Source organism: Balaenoptera borealis (genome assembly GCF_965194805.1).
Source record: "Balaenoptera borealis genome assembly, chromosome: 20".
Classification (NCBI taxonomy): Eukaryota; Metazoa; Chordata; class Mammalia; order Artiodactyla; family Balaenopteridae; genus Balaenoptera; species Balaenoptera borealis.
In genome coordinates this window covers 55,027,850-55,048,872 of record NC_138879.1, presented here as the reverse complement: position 1 = coordinate 55,048,872, position 21,023 = coordinate 55,027,850, and the positions used below count along the sequence as shown (strand labels likewise).

The 21,023-nt window shown below is 51.5% G+C and overlaps 1 protein-coding gene across 25 annotated transcripts in view; it reads right to left on the bottom strand.

Annotated features, from left to right (window-relative positions):
• The window catches only part of ADPRM (ADP-ribose/CDP-alcohol diphosphatase, manganese dependent), a 385,000-nt gene that overhangs the window by 332,951 nt on the left and 31,026 nt on the right, over window positions 1-21,023 (bottom strand). The window lies entirely within an intron of this gene.

Here is a 21,023-nt window from a genome sequence, read left to right as displayed (position 1 = left end):
GAATAAAGACACAGACCTACTAGAGAATGGACTTGAGGATATGGGGAGGGGGTGGGGTGAGATGTGACAGGGTGAGAGAGTGGCATGGACATATATACACTACCAAATGTAAAATAGATAGCTAGTGGGAAGCAGCCGCATAGCACAGGGAGATCAGCTCGGTGCTTTGTGACCACCTAGAGGGGTGGGATGGGGAGGGTGGGAGGGAGGGAGATGCAAGAGGGAAGAGAAATGGGAACATATTGTATATGTATAACTGATTCACTTTGTTATAAAGCAGAAGCTAACACACTATTGTAAGGCAATTATACCTCAATAAAGATGTTTAAAAAAAAAAAAAAAAAAAAAAACAATGCCTCTGGACCTCAGGGGGCCCTCTGTCCAGCACGTAGCCTGAGACGGGGGGCACCTACCCTAACGAAGCCCATCAGACATTGTCCCTGGGGTTTGAGCCTTGAGCAGAGGACACAGGACTGTTCATTCTGTAGGGCTGCCCTGGAGAGCGTCCTGTTCCTGCTCTGGAGGATCCTTCCAGAGAGCTGGTCCTTCAGTTTTCCACTAAATCAGCAAGCTTCCCGATCCCCGTCCTTCCTGATTAAATTAACCAAAGCCATTTTCTGTTGCTTACCACCGCAGAACTCGGACTGATAAATAACAGCCACTCTGCTGACCTCACAACATCTGGGGATTAATGAGGTAAGGTTTCAAAGTGCGCTGCAAACTGTAAAGTGCCGGTCAGATGTAAAGAGCTAGAACTGGACAACAATACCCTCTCCCTCAGGCCCTTTGCATCCGTTAGTGTTAGGATCCCACGCATTCCCCCACTGCTGAGACTCGCTGAGACCCTCAGGGGAGGCACCGTGTCGGTTAGGCTGTAAAGAGCCCAGAGATGAAGGCTGCGTGGCCCTGAAACCACCCACACACGGAGCAATTAACCCGAACCGCCGCAACCCACACGACCTACCAACAGCCTTTGCAGGTAAGGGAGCATTTGTGATGGCTTTGGAAAAACGGATCTGGATCGAAATGGGCCAGGAGAAAGGGGCGAAGGGTGACCAGGCAGGCGGACTGGCATAAGTGACATCGCAGAAGCTGCAACTCTGCCACCCTACTCAGTCGCTGCAAGCAGCCCGGTGTTCTCGTGGTTTGTGCAACAGGAACGGGTGGGGGGAGGCTGAGGCCCTCCCTGTGAGTGTTACCAAACCGCACTTGGGTCCATTCACCTGAGCACAGCAAAACCAATCTACTGGTACCGGGTTTCAGTGAAGGAAAATACAGCACTTATTGCAAGGCACCAAGCAAGCGGCACAGGCAGTTAACGCTCAAAAGACCAAAACTCCCCGATGGCTTTCAGGGAAGGGTTTTTAAAGGCAAGGTGAAGGAGAGGGTTGCAGGGTGCCTGATCAGCTCATGGACCTTCTCCTGATTGGTTCGTGGTGAGGTAACCAGGTGGTATTTCAGGAGTCAACGGCATCAACCTGGTTGCATCTGGTCCGGGGTCTACGTGCTGGTGGTCGGCATGCGGTGAACTTCTTCCATCTGGTGGGGGTTTTAGTATCTGCAGAATAGCTCAAGGATATAAAGGTCCTTGACTTTGTGTTACAGCTAAAGTATTAATGTTTTGTTTTGCTTGACTGTCTCCCTCTGTCTCTTCATTTTCTCACTTCTCTGATTAAATTTGCTCTTTGGAACTCAGGGAAGGCCTAGGAGGCTAAAGCTTTTCTACAGACAAGAGGTGGGGGACGCAGAGAGCGGTCTATCACTGGGAAGGCCCTGCAGGGTCCTGCTTAGTTTCAGGGGCAGAGGGCTCAGCTCATGGGGACATGAAGATCGGAGCAAAGATTTGATGCTGGAGCATTTAGGGATGCATCTGGGGGTTAAAAACTGTCCTGTTAGAAGGAGGGGAACAAAGTAGATTTACCACTCACAAACAGGTCTCGTGGCATGGACATGTATACACTACCAAATGTAAAATAGATAGCTAGTGGGAAGCAGCCGCATAGCACAGGGAGATCAGCTCGGTGCTTTGTGACCACCTAGAGGGGTGGGATAGGGAGGGTGGGAGGGAGGGAGATGCAAGAGGGAAGAAATATGGGAACATATGTATACGTATAACTGATTCACTTTGTTATACAGCAGAAACTAACACACCATTGTAAAGCAATTATACTCCAATAAAGATGTTAAGAAAAAAAAAAAAAAAACAGGTCTCGCTGTCTTTTCTCTGACCCACCCCAGGACTAGGTTAGGTGCCTCTTCCAGGTTCCCATCACCCCTGTGCTTCCCCAGAGTAATCACTGCTTCCTTGACAGTCTCCCCAAAACCTGTCAGACTCAAGAGGGAAGGACAGTATCTTTACTGTGTCCCTCACGTGGTGCCGAGCCCTCAGCAGGCACTACAAAAGTATCAGTGAATGCATGAATGAATGAGTGAATGCATGAATGAATGAGGGGTCCTTCCTCCTGCCAAGTAGCCCCAATGCCCCCCTTTCCACTTAAGTATCAGAACTGACTGCTGATACTACACACGGCATTGTGTGGCTTGTCAACCCCAGAAAATCTGCCGTCTCGGCTCTTTCATTGGGGGCTGCGTGCAGGGCTCTTGTTTGCCCTGGTAGATAAGCAGAGGCCAGGGCTGGTCAAAGAGAGCTGAGTACAGCTCGGTCATGAACGAGGCAGCGGTGGAAAATCCCCAGCCTGGCCCCCAGCCCGCCGGGCCTGGACGCTGTGCTGGGGGTGGGAGCTCAGAGCCCGTCCTCCTTGTCCAGCTGCAGCCTGGGGGGCCTGGACGGCAGGCAGTCCTCACCCAGGAGCCCCCGTCTGCTCCCACCCTACCTCTTTAACATGTGGTGAGTTAGGGGAGGGCACAGACCTGGGTCCTTCTAGCTCATCACGGTCCACAAGACCCCTGCAGGCTCGGAACAGGGGTTGGCAAAGCTTTTCTGTAAAGGACCAGATAGTACATATTTCAGACGTTAAAAAGCCAGCCGGTCTCTGTCACAACTGCTCCACTTTGCTATGATAGTAGGAAAGCAGGACACATGACCCATCAGTGAATGGGTGGGGCTGTGCTCCAAGAAGCCCTGAGTTATACAAACAGGTGATGGGCTAGAAAGTAGGGGAGGTGGACCTGCCGAGACCTGGGCAGAAGCCACCCAACCCCCAGCCCCAGGACAAAGGGCTCTCTATGGAGCAATGGTTCTCAGTCAGGGTGACTGTGCCCACACAAGGGACATTTGGCAATGTCTGGAGACATTTTTGGTTGTACCTGGTGGGTAGAGACCAGCGACGCTACGAAACATCCTACAATGCACAGGACAGCCTCCTCTCCCTCACAACAACAGAGAATTATCCAGCCCAGATATGAAGAGTGCTGAAGTTGAGAAACTGCTCAAAAGCCGTGGTTCTCAAAGTGTGGGCAGTGTCACCTGGGAAATTGTAAGCGCTGCACATTTTCAGCCCCCTCCCGTCCCGACCGAATCAGAAATGGGATGGGATCCAGCAACTTGTATTTTAACAAGCCCCCCGTTTTCTCCACGTCCTCACCAAGGCTTGTTACCTTTCCTCTTTCTGATAACAGCTGTGCTAATAGGTGTGAGGCGATAGCTCATTGTGGTTTTGATTTGCATTTCTCTGATGATCAGTGAAGTTGAGCACCTTTTCATGTACCTGTTGGCCATCTGTGTGTCTTTTTTGGAGAAATGTCTATTCAGGTCCTTTGCCCATTTTTAAATCGAGTTGTTTGGTATTTTTGCTATAGAATTGTGTGAGTTCCTTTTCTATTTTGGATGTTAACCCCTTAGCACTTCTGGAAAGTTAATGTATAACATTATGACTATAGTTAACAATACTGTACTGTATACTGGAAACTTGATAAGAGGGTAGATCTTAAGTATTTTCACTACAAAAAAATAAATAAAGGAAAGAGAATGGTAACTATGCGAGGTGATGCGTACATTAATTAGCTTGATTGTGTTGATTGTGGGGATAATTTCACAATGTATACATATCCCAAATCATCAAATCGTACACCTTAAGTGCATACAATTTTTAATCGTCAATTATACCCCAATAGAGGTAGGGCGGAAAAACAAGAGCAAACAAGCCTTCCAGGTGGTTCTGACGCTTCCAGGTGATTCTGACACTAAAACTTGAGAACCGCTGGGGGAAAGAGATCAAGAGGGGCTGAAGGAAAGGGAGGTGAGGAAGGGCAGGGTGGGCAGAGCTGGAAGCAGACACATGCCAGGCTCTGCGCTGGGGAGGGGCCTCAAAGGCGGTAAGACACAGGGAATGTGACCCACAGAGATAAGCATCAAGGTGGGAGCACATAGAGCTGGCGGGTGGGGGGCATCCAGAGTGCCAATCCCGGACGGAGGGCTTAGGAAAGGCCTGGGAAGAGAGGGGTCTTCCAGAGGGAGGAGTAGGGAGAACAGTGAGGGCCAAGGCAGAGAGACCCTTGGGAGCGTGTTCCCTCCGGAAAACTGCAAGATGTCCCGCACATGTCGAAGAGGTGGGGGGAGCTGGACGAGGCGACAGCAGCCAGAACAGAAGGGCACTGTTACTGGCCCAGCAGCCCACAGCGGTTCTCAGCCCTGGTGCAACCCAAGGGTCACCTGGGGAACCTTGAAAAAATACCAGTGCCCAGTTCTTACTCAAGAGCCGCTGAGTCAGAAAGGGGTGGGGGAGACCCGCAGAGCATCATTAGATTTTTTAAAGCTCCTGGGTGATTCTAATGGCCAGCCAGGGTGGAGAGCACCAGAGTTAGAACCATGACTAGAGGGAAATGGGAAGATCTTAAAGGGGAGCAATTTACACCATTATTTCATTTGATTCCCCACTACCCCGTTTTACAGATGAGAACATCAAGGCACAGAGAAACTAGGAGGCTTGCATAAAGTCACAGAGCCAGTCGGTGATGAGACCTGTATTCAGAGACAGGAGATAAAGGCCTCCGGGGCTGGCAGGCAGGGGCCAGCAGAGCTCAGTCCCCAGGGCCAGGGAGCTTAATGGTAACTCAGCCTTGACCTGCAGGAGGATGACGGAGGAAGGAACAAGAAGACTTTGGCTTAGGTCCAACCAGGGAGTGGACAGCGGGCTTGGAGAGGGCTGGACTCGGTGAGGGCTGTTCCGGACTCCTCTCCCAAGCAGCACAAACTGGGCTCTGCACCTGCTCCTTCCGGAGCCTGGTGTCTCTGCAGCCTGGACCCGGGCTCACTTCCCTCCTCTGGCGAGGTCCTTTCAGTTTTGCTGTGACAAATGCTGCCCCGGGTGATGACGCCTAAGGGCTGTTGGAAGCCCTTCACAGTTTGCAAAGCACTCACTCTGCCTCAGGAAGGCCTCTGATGTGCCAGGGTCTGTGCTCAGACGGGGGTTGTACGGGGGTCAGCCTTCCAGTGTGAGAAACAGGAACGTAAACAGATAAAACAACACTGCGAGCCAAAGGTGGACCGAGATGTAACCGAAGGGCACGGGTAGATCAGGGAGGGGAGCAGAGTGCAGCCAGTCTCAGGAAGCTGCTGGGAGGAAGAGCAGAGCCCCAGACGGAAGATGAGGATGAAGCGGAAGAGGGGCATCTTGGACAGTCTTATTTACTCCTCAGAGCAACTCTGAAAGGTAGAGTTGGTTATCATCTCTGTTTAATGATGAAGAAACTGAGGCTCAGAGAGGTTCAGTAACTTACCCAAGGTCACACAGCAAGGACATGACAAAGTTGAGACTCAAAGTCCTCGGGAAGGAGCCCATGCCCTTGGAGCATGGAACTGACTAGAAGTCAGGAGGGGACTCGGAGCCTGGCTTTCACCACAGGGGTCTGCGTTGGAAGAGCTGACAGCCATCTATTTATGGCGGCAACCGTTAAATCTCCAGCATCCCACTCCATTCAGTGCTTCCCCACCCCTTCCCCATCTTAATCCCTATAATTTCTCCTTTAGAGGAGGATCAGCCAACTGAGACAAACAATTATTCCAAGTTTCAAATAAACATAACCCTGGTAGGTGAGAATTCTTTTCTAAGCCTTTTCTCTGCGAGAGACTTGGCCGGGGCCCGCAAAGATAACCACTCCAGTGCTTCTCCCCCAGCCCATCTACCCCTGCTGATGTTCTAAACTACAAAACGCTTCTTCCTGGGATACTCTCCCTGGGTAAATTTTCCTCCCTGGCATACTTTCTGCTAGATTTCAAGAGTAAAGCAGAGATTTTATCTTTGTGATTTAATTAAAATGTGTTTGCTTGACGGTGAAGGACAAGCCTCACCACTGTTGACACCTCTTCAAATGCCCTTTTCCAGACCTCTGACGGATCCTCTGATGCCCAGGGCTGCCCAGCCCAAGCGGGTGGGGCATGTGGGCTCTTCCAGAAAGGCACTCACCAGAACCCCCCACGGCCTGAATCACCTCAGTACAGCCTTCCCCGTCATGGGGCCCACGTGAACCAGAAAGGAGAAAGTGCTGGGTGCAACAGAAGAGCAAACCGTGCAAATACCATTTGCTCTCTGGGCGGAAGGAAATTGCCTAAGCAGGAATGGCCTCCCTAATGGATGGCTTTGAGCTCATGGGAGATGAAATAAGTGGGAAGAGTGAGCAGCAACTGTCTCCAGGGCCTGCCCCTCAGGAGACAAGCACAAACTCCTGGAAACAGCTGAAGATCAGGGAGACGGGCAGCTGCCTGAAACAGAGTCAGAAAGGAGATTAGCAGGCAGTGACCAAAACAGATCGCTCCTGGATTATTCTTTGTCCAAGGTGACTCGCACATCCTCACCCAGCTGCAGACCAGCTGGTCCCGGCAGTGGGGAGATACAGCGCATCAGCTGGCCTGAACGGTTGTGGTCCAGTAAGTCCCGAGGCCTCGCATCAGGAGAGCACATTGTCTAGAAAAGTGGAGGAGGGATTTCGAGGAGATGCCAAGGCCAGCAACTCACACCTGGGTCCGAGAGCACTTGTAGGCAGCCAACTGGGCTGTGACGGACAAGGGGGACCAGTCCTCCGCCCATCAAAGCCCTCTTCGTTTTTAGCGGTAGAGACATACTTGGGCACGTTCTTCACCTCCCTGAGCTCCACTTTCCACATCTGGAAAGTGGGACGGTTACAGCCCTTCACAGGACTGAACTGTGCCAAGGGTCTCCCACACAGGAGCTGGCAATAAAGGTCCCCGTGCCCCACCCCTTCCATCACAGACTGCCTGGTAATTCCTCCTGGGTGCTTATATTTTATGGGATATTCACATTGTTCTATAGCTTTCCTGGGAGTGTACGGTTTACGCAACCAGATAAAAAACTCCCTGGAGGTCAAGGTCCATGTTTTAAACTCCATACTGTTGCACAACATATTAGACCCATGTCTCAACCAACTTGATACTTCCAGAGATGTACACAGATCAGTCGCTCGATTATTATACATAGCAGAGGCACAAAATACATGTATTGAATGAATGAGTGAGTGAATGAATGAATTTAGCCTCCATGTACTCTTCCTAAGAAGGCAGACGCAGGTCATCTCCTCCCTAAGGTCCTTTCTCAGAGCCTTTGCAACTCAGAGCTCTGAGTGACAGCCCTCCTGAAGCGGGCAGAGGCCAGTCTGCTGTCCCCCAGCAAGGAGAGCCCACAGGGGGCCAGGAGCTCCCAGAGCAAACACGTACACAGTGGCCCACGATGAGCATGCAAGACCCTTTGTATCCTGTGCTCTCTGTCCACATCCAGCGCTCCCCCGGGGCTGCCACAGGCCTGTGCCGTTGCTAGGAAACCATCTCACTGAGCTTCCAGGGGACGGAAGACCCACGGTCACCGGGGTGAGAAGGCCGCGCCTGCTCCCAGCTCCCGAGACCTGTGATGGGAGCAGATTCGACCTCACCTGGACCATCACCTGTACTGAGGTATTCCTCTGGGGTCTGTCAAGTTATGGATCAGGGAAAGTTAGAGGCCCAGGTCCTCCTGGAAAGACACGATGGCTGCCGGTCCCTCCCCTATGAGGAAAGCGGGCAGCGTGCACTCTGTCCCGTGAAGCAGGGAAAGACGACGGTGGAGGTGGTGAGGGTGAGGCCATGCTCGTGGGGACGCTGGGAGGCGCCGGGTGGTGTCTGTTCCTTGGTGTGAAATCCCCGAGGGAAGTAGAGAAATGCTTTGCTTTTCCCTCTCTCCTTTCAGAATCACTGGAATCAGTGGTTCCCAGCCAGGAATAATTTCGCCTCTCTGCTCCCTGCAGGGACATTTGGCCGTGTCTGGAGACATTTTTGACGGTGATGACTGGGGGCCGCTACTGACACCTAGTGACTAAAGACCAGGGATGCGCCTGAAATATCCTACGATGCACAGGACAGCCCCACAACGAAGAATTAACCCGTCCTAAATGCCAGTAGTGCTGAGGCTGAGAAACCCTGAACTAAATGAATGGATGAAAGCATGTAACTAACATCTGAGTGCTATACAAATTACAGGTGTCGGTACTATGTAGGTATCTTCTGTATTGTTTTGTAGCTCTCTCTCTCTATACATATATATACAGACACATACATATCACCACAGTGGATGTGGGGCAGGGATGAGGATGAGGTGGAGAAAGGGAGGAGAAGAGAACACTTATTTGAGCACCTACTATGTGCCAGGAACCAGGCTAGACTAGAGGGTACGGATTCCATAGAAATTCAAGAATGTGGGACTGCACTCCTATTCAACCTCAGCTACGTGTGAAGGCCCTTTGCCCCTAACTGGCTTCGTACAAGAATCCAAGGAGAGAGAGGGATTACACAGTGCCAGAGAAACGGGCGAGGATGGCCTCGGGCTGAGGCGCCTGCGGTGTTTGCCACCTGACACACCGTCTGTCAACAAGTCCTGTCCTCCTTGTCTTGCCAAGCTCTGATTCTCCAGGCAGGCTCAGAGGTGGACCTCCAGGGAGTGGAGCCCCAATCAAAGAGGAGACCCTGCTGCTCCCCAGCCTCAAGGCACAGGGGGCCACCGCCCCCGTATGGGGGCTTCAGGGAAGGCGGGGAGAGGAGTCTCCTCTCACCCAAAGAGAAAACCTCCAAGCTTCACCAGACTCGGAGAAGCAAACACTCCATCCGTCCTCCCCTTCCCCACCACGAGTCTCTGCGTCTCAGGCAAAACCTGAGAGTCCTCTCCCGGGTGCTGGGAAACGTCTGTTTCCCTCCCTGAGGAGCAAAACGGGTTGCAAGCCCCTGAGGTAAAGTGGCCCCTACTCAGAACAGAGGAAACCCCTCATTCCTCTCACGGGGGTGCCGAACACTGTAGCGTTGAGGACAGGACAGAACACAAAGGAATATCTTTACAAACGATCCCACCACCAGGAATTTGATAACTATTAGTTCTTTCAATCCTCACAACAAACTATGGTGTGTGTGTTATTATTCCCATTTTAAAGATGAGGAAACTGAGGCTGAAAGCATGGAGGGGGCTTGTCGCAGGTTAGGTTCCTGGGAAGCAGACCTGGAGACAAGTTCTGTGTGCAGGACAGGAACAGGACTGGGCAGCGGACGAAGCTGAGCTGCTCTGCAGTCACCCCTGTGGGGACTTTAGGAGCTGAGCTGGCCCTCTGGCGTCGTCCCAAGTTTCATAGACAGAGCCAGGCCTTTGCACCCGGCTTTGATCTGTCACTGACCTCAGACTGCCCCTGGAAGGAGCTGTGACCTTGGGCAAGGCTTTTTTGCTCAAGTGAGGCAATCCACCTCTGCAGCACGCCCCACGGCTGGAGGGAAATGTTCCTCATCCCTAAAGAGGGGCTTGGGTGCACGTCAGCGCCCACCCCAGTCACCTTGCCCATGAAGGGCAGAGCTGGAACCATGCCCACACCCTTTCCCCTGCCACCAAGTCTACCTTCACGCCCTGATTACATGGGGGCTGAGGGGCCCCAGGAGAAGGACTCATGGAGCCTCCCCGATTGGAGGGCGAATGCATCCTGGCGCGCCCAGGAGCTGCAGGGTGAGGGTGGACAGAGGAACCCAGGTGTGGGCAGGGTGCAGGCCCGGGACGGAGGACTCCGTCCTGGTCACCACAGGGGCTCCCCCTTCACACCCTCGGACGCTGCGGCCCCACTGGCCTCACCGAACTCCCTCACTCTGCAATCCCTGCAGGCCCCCGCGGGCCCCATCTCACCCCTGCGAGGCCCAGAACCTAGAACTTACAGAATCATGGGACTTCAGCACGGCACAGAACCTCAGCAGCCTCCCAGGTGCTCTCCTGAGGCGCTGAGACCCAGAGAGACCCCAGTGCACACAGTGGGTCCCAACGAAGTGTGAGTAACTCACGTGGGGACACAAAGGGAGTGGCGGCAGAGGTGGGACTAGAGCCTGGGGGTCTCCCGTCAGGCACCCCGCCCACCACAGGGGCAGCCCTGCACCAGCTGGTGCCACCTCTGCACTTTGCTCCGTGTCCAGCCTCCCGTGCTTCTCGAATGGTACCAATTCTTTCCTCTGCCTGCAAGGCTCTTCCTCCTCTTAGCTCGGTGAGTTCCTGTTCATTCTTCAGATCTCTCTTCCCCAGGAAGCTTTTCTGGAACCCACCCACCCACCACCGCCAGGCCAGGTCAGCCCACACCTTGTCCCCTTTAATTCTCTCATGGCACCCTGTACTCATGCGTCACACAAATCACTGTTGTAGCTAAATCAGTCGATGTGCAATTGCTGATTCAAGGTCTGTCTCATGAGAATATAAGCTCCAGGACAACGGAGACCGGAGCTATCTTGTTCACGGTGAATAAATGAGCGAGGAGTACATTCGATACTGTGCTGCGCTCTTCCCCAGCTCGTTCATTTCTTAGCACAGCCGTCCTGAGTCCTTGGATAAATGCCTAACGCCTCAAAGGCACTTAGTGAGACTTAATAAGCATCATCCCCTCCCCCACCTCGTTCCCATCCCCTCCCCAACCCCCCGGCACCCAGTCCGAAGTCAGGCACAAGAGAGGATGGCCAACAGCAGTCTGCTGATTGATGACGCCTGCCTGCCAGCTGGGCCCCCGGAACACCCCCGCCAGGAAGAGGAGTGAAGGATTCTCATGCTTCCGCAGAGACTGAGGGCAGGAGCCGGGACGGCTCTGGACTGGGCCCCCAGGCAGCAAGGAGGGAATCAGCACAAATCACATTAACGTGGTTCCCAGGAAGCACTGCTGAATGCGAGGTTATAGTCACAGCAGCTGCCTCTTTTTAATAGGACGCTAATGCTCATTCTGAGCAATTACTCTATTTGCAATGGTTTCTTAATGTTCAGCTTCTGGAGCCCTGAGAGGAAAGGGCCTTGTGTTTCCAGTAACCAGCCCTACACCGGCAACACAGAAGGATAAGTTGCGGAAACGCCCTTCCCGGCCTAGCCGGGGACCTGCTCCCGAGAGCCTGGGGAAAGGGCCGGCAGCTGGCTCCCCTGGCCGGGGGCCATGCAAAGGGTGAGCCCGTCCAGGCCGCGGCAGGAAGGCCTCCCTGAGCTTCCTCTACTGCTCCCTGCACTGCTTCGCAGCTGCCCAAAGCAGGTCCCTGCTAAGCTCTCTAATAGCATCCAGTCCTTCTCCCGGCATAGCACTTACCATGCTTCTCGTTTTGACTTTAATAGCATTTCCCCCTTTTGATTATTAGAACAATGAAAGTTCATTGCAAAAATAAAGCAAAAGGTAAAAGAAGAAAGCAGACAGCATTGCACAGCGCCCAGAGATCAAAGCATGCTATCCTATTTTGTTCTAAGCACAGGTGCATAAAGATCCATAAATATCATTTTTAAAAAACGGGGCCGATCATACCATCCACGCTGCTTTTTAACAATAGGATGAACATGCTTTATTGTCATCGCTTATGCAATTGTCTGCCTTTCTCAGTAAGTTTTCGCCTCCGTGTGGGCGGCACCCAACTTCACCAGGTTCACTGTGCCTGCTGGACAGAGACCCCAGCACATGGCAGTCACCCCATAAATGTCAGCTGGAGAGATGGCATGTCCCCCAGGATACTCTGGGGTTGCAAGTCACCCAATTAAGTACCCAATTAAAACTGGCTAAAGCAAGAAGTCTGTTATTAGCTAAAAAAATCTGCGATGTTCAGAAATAGTTCCAGCTTCAAATGAGACTTGACCCAGTAACTCAAACAACGGCATCTAGGACCTAATCAATCTCTGCTCCATGCCTCTGTCTCTGTCTCTGTCTCTCTCATCTTGTGTGGTGTTAGTGGCACCCTTAGGCTCCTCCTGGTGGCCCAGATCCTCCAGGTAGACTAGACCTCATGTCCTCACACCACATGGTCCAGGAGAAGAGAGCAGATCACTTTCAATAACTGCAGCATATGTTCCAGGGGGTGGGGGTGGGGTGGGAAGGAGAGGTCACCCTCTCTTTAGCCTAAACTGGGGTACATGCCTTTCTCTGAACCCATCCCCGTGGCCAAGGGGATGCTACAGCTGCGGTGGGGTCAACCCCAGCCAAGCCCCAAGAGTGAGAATAGAGAATAGATGAATTCACAGAGGAAACTGGGATTGTATTGAAAGGGAAGGGAGAGGAAAACACAAATGCCTGCTAGAAATGAATGACCACAGATGGATGGACACACAGGCAGGTGGAAGAATGAATCAGCTATTGAGGAAGGTAGGCAAATTATCTTCTGCTGAGATAGTTTAGAATCTAATAAAGGAAAATAAAAGGAAGGAAGGAGCAAGCCTCACTTTGCCCCAAGCTCCCAGCTCACCAACAACGTGCAGAGACGAAATACAGTGACACCCACAACGGTCACAAATCCTTGGGATTTCTCTCCCTCTCCCTCTCCCTCTCCCTCTCTCCTCCCTCCCTTTCTCTCTCCGCATGCAGGTGTGTTTTTCTCCATCTCCTTCTCTCTTTGCCTTGCTGCTTTCTATTCGGTATTTGAACCTTATCAAACGCAGCTACTATATTATCAACAAAGCAGGCACTCAATATTTGTTGCATGATTGTAGAACTTAAAATCTCCTTTCTGATAAATGAATCCTGCTTCTTTCCATAGACTACAATGTCTTAAAACACACTTAGAATGTAATTCAATTTTTAAAAGAGCCATAAGGCAGGTCTCCTCACAGAGATCAAAGGCCCCACTTCCTGCAGGTGGTACACAGGGCTGTATCTGTTTGTTTGCAGAGATAAGAAGGGCCAGTATCTAAGCTGGACTAATTTCAGAGCACGCCCAGCAGACTTCTGGTAAGTCTTTTAACCGACTCTGCTGACATGTGTAATAGCACTGTCTTGCAGCCACCGGAAAGCTCTGTGCTCTGGGTGGTGGTATGTCAGGGTCATTTCAAAGAAATGCTCCCCAGGCAGAAACAGGGACTCAGGAGCCAAGTGAGGAAGGGGCTTTAGGCAGGAGGACATACTATTGACCAGGAAGCAGGGGCAGTCATTTCTGGGTCATGTGACACTCTAATTCCAAGTCACCAAAGCAACGTCTGACCCATACCCGTAAGGAACCTGCCCAAGGGATTAAAGATTTTTTACACTCAGCTCCCAACTTTGGGACCAGAATCGGGACCTTCCCCACAAACTGTCCTTTTTCTCCATAAAGGACCATCATTATGGTAATGAAAACCATTCTGTGGGTGAAACAGACTCACAGACTTAGAGAACAAAATAATGGTTACCAGGGGGGAAGGGTTGGGGGAAGGGATAGTTAGGGAGTTTAGGATTGACATGTACACACTGCTATATTTTAAATGGATAACCAACGAGGACCACCTGTATAGCACAGAGAACTCTGCTCAGTGTTATGTGGCAGCCTGGATGGGAGGGGAGTTTGGGGGAGAATGGATACATGTATATGTATGGCCGAGTTGCTCCGCTGTGCACCTGAAACTATCACAACATTGTTAATCGACTATACTCCAATATAAAATAAAAAGTTAAAAAAAGAAAGAAAGAAAATCATTCTGTGGGTGCATTTTCCAGGCCAGCACGGAGCTGTGCGTCTCTTCACTTGTTCATTCATCCTACAGTTCTTTACTGACAAACTACTGTGTGCCAGGCTCTGTTTTAGGTGTTGGGGATACAGTGACGGGTAAAATACATAAAGCCTATGTTCTCACTGGGCTCATATTCAAGTAGGAAGAGACAGGTCATTTAAAAATGAGTAAATAAATACAGAATATCAAGCAATGAGAAGTGCTTAGAAGAAAAAGAAAGCAGAGTAAAGGGATAGAAAGTGAAGAAGGATGCCATTTCTGATAGAGTAGTACAATCTTTAGGATAGGATGCAATTTGAGAGAACCCTAAAGGAAGTGAGAGATCAATCCACAGGAGAGGGAAGGACAGTCCAAGCGGAGGAAATAGCATCGAGAAAGGTGACAGCTGATTGATTTGTTGGAGGAACAGCCGGGAAGTCAGTAGGCATGGTGCAGAATGAGCAAAGGGGAAAGGGTAAAACACGAGACCAGGGAGGTCAAGGGCCATGTAGGAAGGATGCAGACATGGGCCTTTATTCTGGTATCATCGGAGAGTTTTGTGATGGGGAGAATCTTGATATTTTTTTAAAGAATGGTTCTAGCTACTGTGGGGAAAATAGAGTTTAGGACAAGAGCGGAAGCTGAGCCATCAGTGAGGCTGCAAATGCAATCATCCAGGTGAGAGACACTAGTGACGACCCCGAGGGTGGAGAAGAGGATGGATTTCAGAAGCGGAAGCAGTAGGATTCGTTGCTGAATTAAGTATAGGAGAGAAAAATAAGCCGAGGATGACTCCAAGGAGTCTGGCTTGAACAGCTGGGAGAACTGGTGGTGCCATTTCCAAACTGAAGACTCAAGGGAGGAGCCCGTGGGGAGGGATGGAGGATTTGGCTTCAGACGGGTTATCGCACGTCGGGGCTGGGCGCAGAGAGGGCAGAGAGGGCTGAAGACTGAGCCGGGGGTAGCTCGATGTGTGACGGGGAAGACGAGGACCAGGCAAAGGAGGCTGAGAAAGAGTGGCCAGGAGGGTTGAGGGGGACCTAAGAGAGACAGGTGTCCCCTGCCCGAGGGAAGCGAGTATTTCAAGAAGGGCCTGATCAGCCATGTCCAAAGCTACTGGTAAACGGAGCAACAGAAAACGGGGGATAGACTTTGGAATTGACAAGACAGGCCAGGAGAGGCTGAGTAATGCGCCCAGGGCCACGTAATTAGTGAGTGGTGGGGACAGGATTGGCACGTGGAGGTATCCGTTCTACCATCAAAGTCATCACACCCCGGCCATCCAGGCTCCTCAATCCGCGGCCCCTGAGAAGGCAGCCTTGAATTTACTGCCAACGGGGTAGTGTCAGCACGCAGTCCTTCTAGAAAGTAGCTTGATCTGGTTCAAAACATGAGCCTGGCATTTCATTTTCATTGTTTTTACTCCTAAAACTTACTAGACTTTCTCTCAGCTTAGCTTTAAGATGACATCTTAAAAATGTCATTGTCTCTAACTGGACCACAGGTGAGAAAGTTTTGAGGGCCAACTCTGCCACCCTTGATGACCAGGAGAGGAAGTGGCTGCTGTCTGTACTTCAGCCTCAGTTCTACAGCCACTCTAGCCCGAGGAGAATCCCACCCGCAGTCTCCTCTTCCAGGTCCTGCCAAAAGCCAGTCCCACCTGGTCCCAACTTTCCCCGCCCCTTCTCTGTGCCTCCTTGCTTACCATTCCCTTGAAACTAATGTAAAACGACAAGGATTAATTTTCTATTCTTGCATCTTTGGATTGTCTTATCGATTCCAGCAAACATTAGCTACTTTTGAAATACGTTTTTTCAGCTTATGTTATTTTTTTTGACAGCTCATTATGAAAATTTTCAAACACAGAGCAAAGTTGAAAGTATTGTGCAGTGACCACCCAAATACCACCACCTAGAGTCTACATTGAACATTTTTTCTACTTGCTTTATCCCACATCTATCCATCTATTCATCCCTCTGTCCATTATCAATCGATCTTATTTTTTGACACATTTTGAAGTAAGAGGCAGACGTTAGTACACTCCACCTCTAAACACTTTGGTGTGTATATCATTAACTAGAGTTCAATATTTGCTTGAGGTTTTGTTTTTTTTTAGATGAAGTTTGCAAACGGAGAAGTTAACACATCTCATGCATACATATGCTGAATTTGGACAAACGCATACACACCTGGGTAAATGAAACCTCTACTGAGATACAAAACATCACCATCAGCCCAGAAAGTTCCCTCGTGCCCTTTCCCAGTCGGTTCCCACCCCCACCCCAGAGGCAACCGCTGATCTGATGTTTTTCACCATAGATGACTTTGACTTTTCCAGAATTTCACATAAATAGAATCCTAGAGCATGTACTGTGTCTGGCCTGTTTAGCTCAGCATAACGTTTTTGCAATTCATCGACGCAATAGCGTGTTATTGGTAGTCCTTTTCCCTTTCTTGCTACTCGTATTCCATTAATGACTATCACAGATTGTTTATCCATCTTCCTGCTGATTGCAATGATTATTTTAATAAAGGAAATTATCCTTTGATGAATTTCTAGTTAGGATGTTAAGAATCCACTCATCATCTGAAGCAGACTGGGTCTGAGTCATGGCTGTGAAGAGCCTTGTCTGTGAAATCAGAAAGCTCTGGTTTCCACGTTCAGCTCCAGCTGTTCTAACGGGGAGCCCTCAGCTCAGTTACCGAGCCACACTGGGCCCCACTTCTCACATCTGAACACTGGAAATACAAATATCTAAAGGCAGTGAGATGCTTCCTAGGATTAGAGCCGTGTGTTCACTCCTGTGCTCACTCATGTACAGCAGCAGTTAACAAGTGCCTGCTATTCTGACTTCACTAAGCGCTGGGAAAACGACAGGAAACAAAAACAGGCCCAGACCTCATGGTGCTTTCAGTCTGGTGGGCAACACAGATACCAAACAACTAACTGCATAATTAATTGTTTAAGTGTCACTGTTATCGGTGCTGCAGGGGGAGCTGTGACAGCTGCTGAGGGCACGTGACAGGGTCGCTCAAGGCGCTGAGAGTGGTGTACGAGCCAGAGAGAGGCGGGCAGCGGGGAGCCTTCCAGGCGGGAACTGCCCACTGCAGGAGCCGAGGAAGGCTGTGTGCAGGAGGTGCTGCGCGTGGCAGGGGTGGAGAAGGAGGGGGACGGGGCGTGCATGGAGGCCGACACGCCGGGCTTCGTGGACCGTGTTCCAAATGTAGGGCTTTACCAACTCAGAGCCGTCGGCGTCACACAAGACTGTTCACTGTTCCATCCCTCGTGCTCAGAGCTGCCTGCGTCAATCTGAGGAAGGGACGGGGAGGCGGGCCTGCGAGCAGAAGTCTGAGATGCGTCTCATGCGGAGCCCGAGTGCGAGGAAGCTCAGAGCCTGCCGGGGCTGCTCGGGGGCTGAAGCAGCAGAAACGCATCTTCTCGCAGTCCTGGGCATGGGAGTCCAAGATGGAGGTGCCACCAGGGTTGGTCTCTGGGAGGTCTCTCTTCCTGGCTCGTAGGCGGCAGCTTTCCGCCCTGTCCTCACACGGCCACTGTGACCACTGTGCGTGCACAGAGACAGCGAGATCTCTGACATCTCTTCCTCTTCTTAAAGGGACCCCAGTCCCATGAGATTAGGGCCCCACCCTTATGACTCTATTTATGACCTCATTTAACCATAACTATCTCCTTAAAGGCCCTTTCTCCCAAGGCAGTCACATTGGGGGTTAGAGCTTCAATACATGAAGAGGGGGGGCAATTCAGTCCACAGCAGGGTGGGTGCCGGGAAACCAGTCAGGAGGTTAGGGCAGAAATGCCATCGGCCTGGACTAGCTGTTGGCAATGAAGGTGAAGGGACCCTGGGCAGAAGAGTCTACCAGAACCAGTGGTGGACCAAATGAGGAGGGAGGGGAAGGAAGGTGCCAAGGGTAACTCCTAGGGTCCTGTGAGTGCAGTGAGCTGAATGGTGGCCCCAAAAAGGTCCATCCACGTCCCCTCCCCGGAGTCTGTGGATGTGACTTTTTAGAAAAAGGGTCCTGCAGATATAACTGAAGATCTCGAGATGAGATGATCCTGCGTTCCCCAGGTGAGCCCAAGTCCAAGGACAAGTCTCCTTATAAGAGACAGAGGGGAGAAGACAGACACTGAGGAGGCAAGGTGAAGGGGCAGAGCCTGGAGTAATGCGGCCACAAGGGGCCCCCAAAGCTGGAAGAGGCAAGAAAGGACACACTCCCTGCTGACACCTCGATTTTGAACTTCTGGTCTCCAGAACTATGAGAGAAAAAACGTCTGTGGTGTTAAGCCACCAGTTTGGTGATCATTTGCTAAGGCAGCCGTACGCAAGAAACGCAAAGAGTCACTGAAAAGGGGACGATGCCACTCATGGAGGGAGGGAAGCCTGAGGGGCGGGCCCTGTGGGATAGAGGAAGAGGACGAGTTTAGGGTCAGAAATGCACAATTTGTGGTGACTGTATGATGTTGAAAGGGCAGCAGCTGGGCTCACGGTAAATACTCAATAATTGATAGCTATTGTCATTATTATTGACTTTTGGAAGCTCCGATATTAGAAGTGATGGCTCTCTTTAAGCATATCTGATTTTCCTGGAATCCTGGGATGGCAAACAGTTTGAAGCTCTGCCAGGACACAGCCAAGCTCAGCTCCAGGTCAGCAATACCCCTGCTGGGACCCACGTTATTTCCTGGTACAAAGTTCTGTTTGTACCTCTTCACCTCAGGCTGATACCAACATCATACCCACCCAGAAAGGCTACATCACAGCCACGCAGGCGGAGCCGAGGGGAGCACGGCCAGCCCACTGTGCCCTCCTCCCGGCAGAGTTGTTGGAAGCAGAAGCCCGCCACCTTGTGGACACCCACAGTTCTCAGCCTGGTCCAAACTCAGAGAGTCAGGATTGGAGAAGAAGAGGGCTGCAAAGACACTCACCTTTTCCTACCTCCGAATACAGCTTCATCTAATCAGCCTCTAAAAGTCAAGGTTTGGGTGGAAAATCCCTCTGGTCTTGAAAATAGCTAAGAGATAAGCAAGCTGGCATCAAAGCAGGCCCTGAAGGACTGCCCCTCCAGCCTGTGTCTCTGGATGACCCCTTAAGGCCTCCCTCTCCCAGCTCTGGTTAGGAGCAGCTACTCAGTGAAATGCTTCTCTCTCGCAGGTGGGAGAGCTTTGGGCCTACCTTGCTCGCTGCTTCCATAAACCCGTAGGAGGCCTCTCCATGGACTTGGAGAAGCCCAATTCTGACTCGCAGGTCAGAGAGCTGGGGTCTTTCTCAACCAGTGTATTTAAAAGCTAGTCTATGCCTCAGTTTCTTCATCCATTCAATGGGGGTAATAATAGTATCTACCTAATTGATCTGTTGTGGACATGAAATGAGTTAATCTAGACAAAGTGCTTAGACTATTGCCTAACCCAGCAGGCCCAATACCTGTTAACTAGTACACACACCCCGCCCCCATCAAAGCCAACTTTCAGCAATATTCTTACAACGCCTCAAGTCATCCCCACTCACTGTTGGATGCCATTGGCATCCAGGTGTGCCAGGTACTGTGGGAGGGGAATAAAAATAGCTAAGTTATAGCTATAACTTAGCTACCTTTTCTCCTGCTGTTTGTGGGATAGTCCAGGAGTGTGGACAACACACGTACACACGTAACAATCAGTGCAAGGGAAAAACTAAGAAGTGCTACAAAAGCAACAAAAGCCAAGCGTGAAAAGAAGCAGGAGAGGAGGACTCTCATCCCCACATGGGGAGATAAACTACTAACAAGCGCTGACCTTCCAGGGAAACCGCACAGAGCAAGGGCAACAGGGAGGAGGGGTCCCTACATGGGCAGGTGCCAAGATGAGGCCACCTCCTCCTGCAGCCAGTCCTCAGCCATGAGGCCCAAACTCTTAACTATGTCCCTGCACACAGCCCTGTGGTTCTACCCCATCAAGGCGGCTCATCCGTGCTGCACCGCAGCTTTCCTGGTTTCCTGCAGGGACCTCAGAGCCAAGCCCCCTGCTGCTCTGGGCTCTCCCAACACTCGGGGTAAGCCAACCCCCCGAGGCGGCACCTCTCCAGCCTCCTCTGTGTCCACCCATGCCCATGCCGGCCCTGGACAGCTCAGGGCCAGCATCACCGCATTCACCCCTTCATCTTTCAGGCCACGCCCAAAAGTCACCTCCCCAGACAGTTTCTCGAAGCCCCTGATAGAGGTCCGACTCCCCTCGTTGACACATCTCCCCGAGCGGCCCTGGCTTTTCCTTCACAGCTCGAACTGCTGGGACCACCTGACTGTTTGGGTGATTCCTGTGAGGTCTGTAAGCTCCACAGAGCAAGGCCTGTATCTCTTCTGTTCACGGTCACATAATCAGTTATCAGCTCAGTGCCTGAACGTAGTAAGGCCTGTATAAATGTTCAGTGAACAGATGAAATAAATGACTCAATGAGTGCTTCACTCATTGAGGGACACGGTGATGAAGGGAAACACACATGGAGGGTGCCTTGAACCAGTACACATTCTCCTACTGGCGGTGTAAGGGGACGGCCAGGATTTCGAGGAACGTTGTTTGAGCCAGGTATCTTTCAGTGTCAATCGATATGAGTAAACTTAGGGCTTTCATGATATGGTCTACGTTTTGCTAACAGGAGAAACCTGAGTCCTTCACGGAGACCAGATGGGTTTGGCAGAAGCAAATCAATCCCTGCCCTGGTGAGGTGCGTGTCTGAGTTCAGAGACCTTAGGAGCAGCCGGTACAGCCCAGGCAGAGTCCCTCTGCTGTCCTATTCCAAACCCCTCCCCACCCCAGCTCCTCCCCAACACAGCACCAGCAGCCTATGAGAGGGGGAACCTTGCTGAGCCGGGGTCCCCCAGGGGGGTTGGACGGGCAACATCGGGCACGGGACGGGACTCTTATTCCAGCACCCCTGTCCCCAAACGCATCGCCCGGTGGCCATCACCAACACCCACGCTCAAGCAAGCACCTCTAGTTCCAAGTGCTCAGAGGACAGACGTCCGCTTGCCGCCCAGGCACTGGCGGGTTCTGGTGGAGAAGCGAGTCCCCCTTGCCGGGCGCCAGTGGCTCTGACTGCTCTCATGACGCTGCCACCGACCTGGCAGCCCGGGAGCAGCCTGGCAGGATGAAGGGCCCGCGTG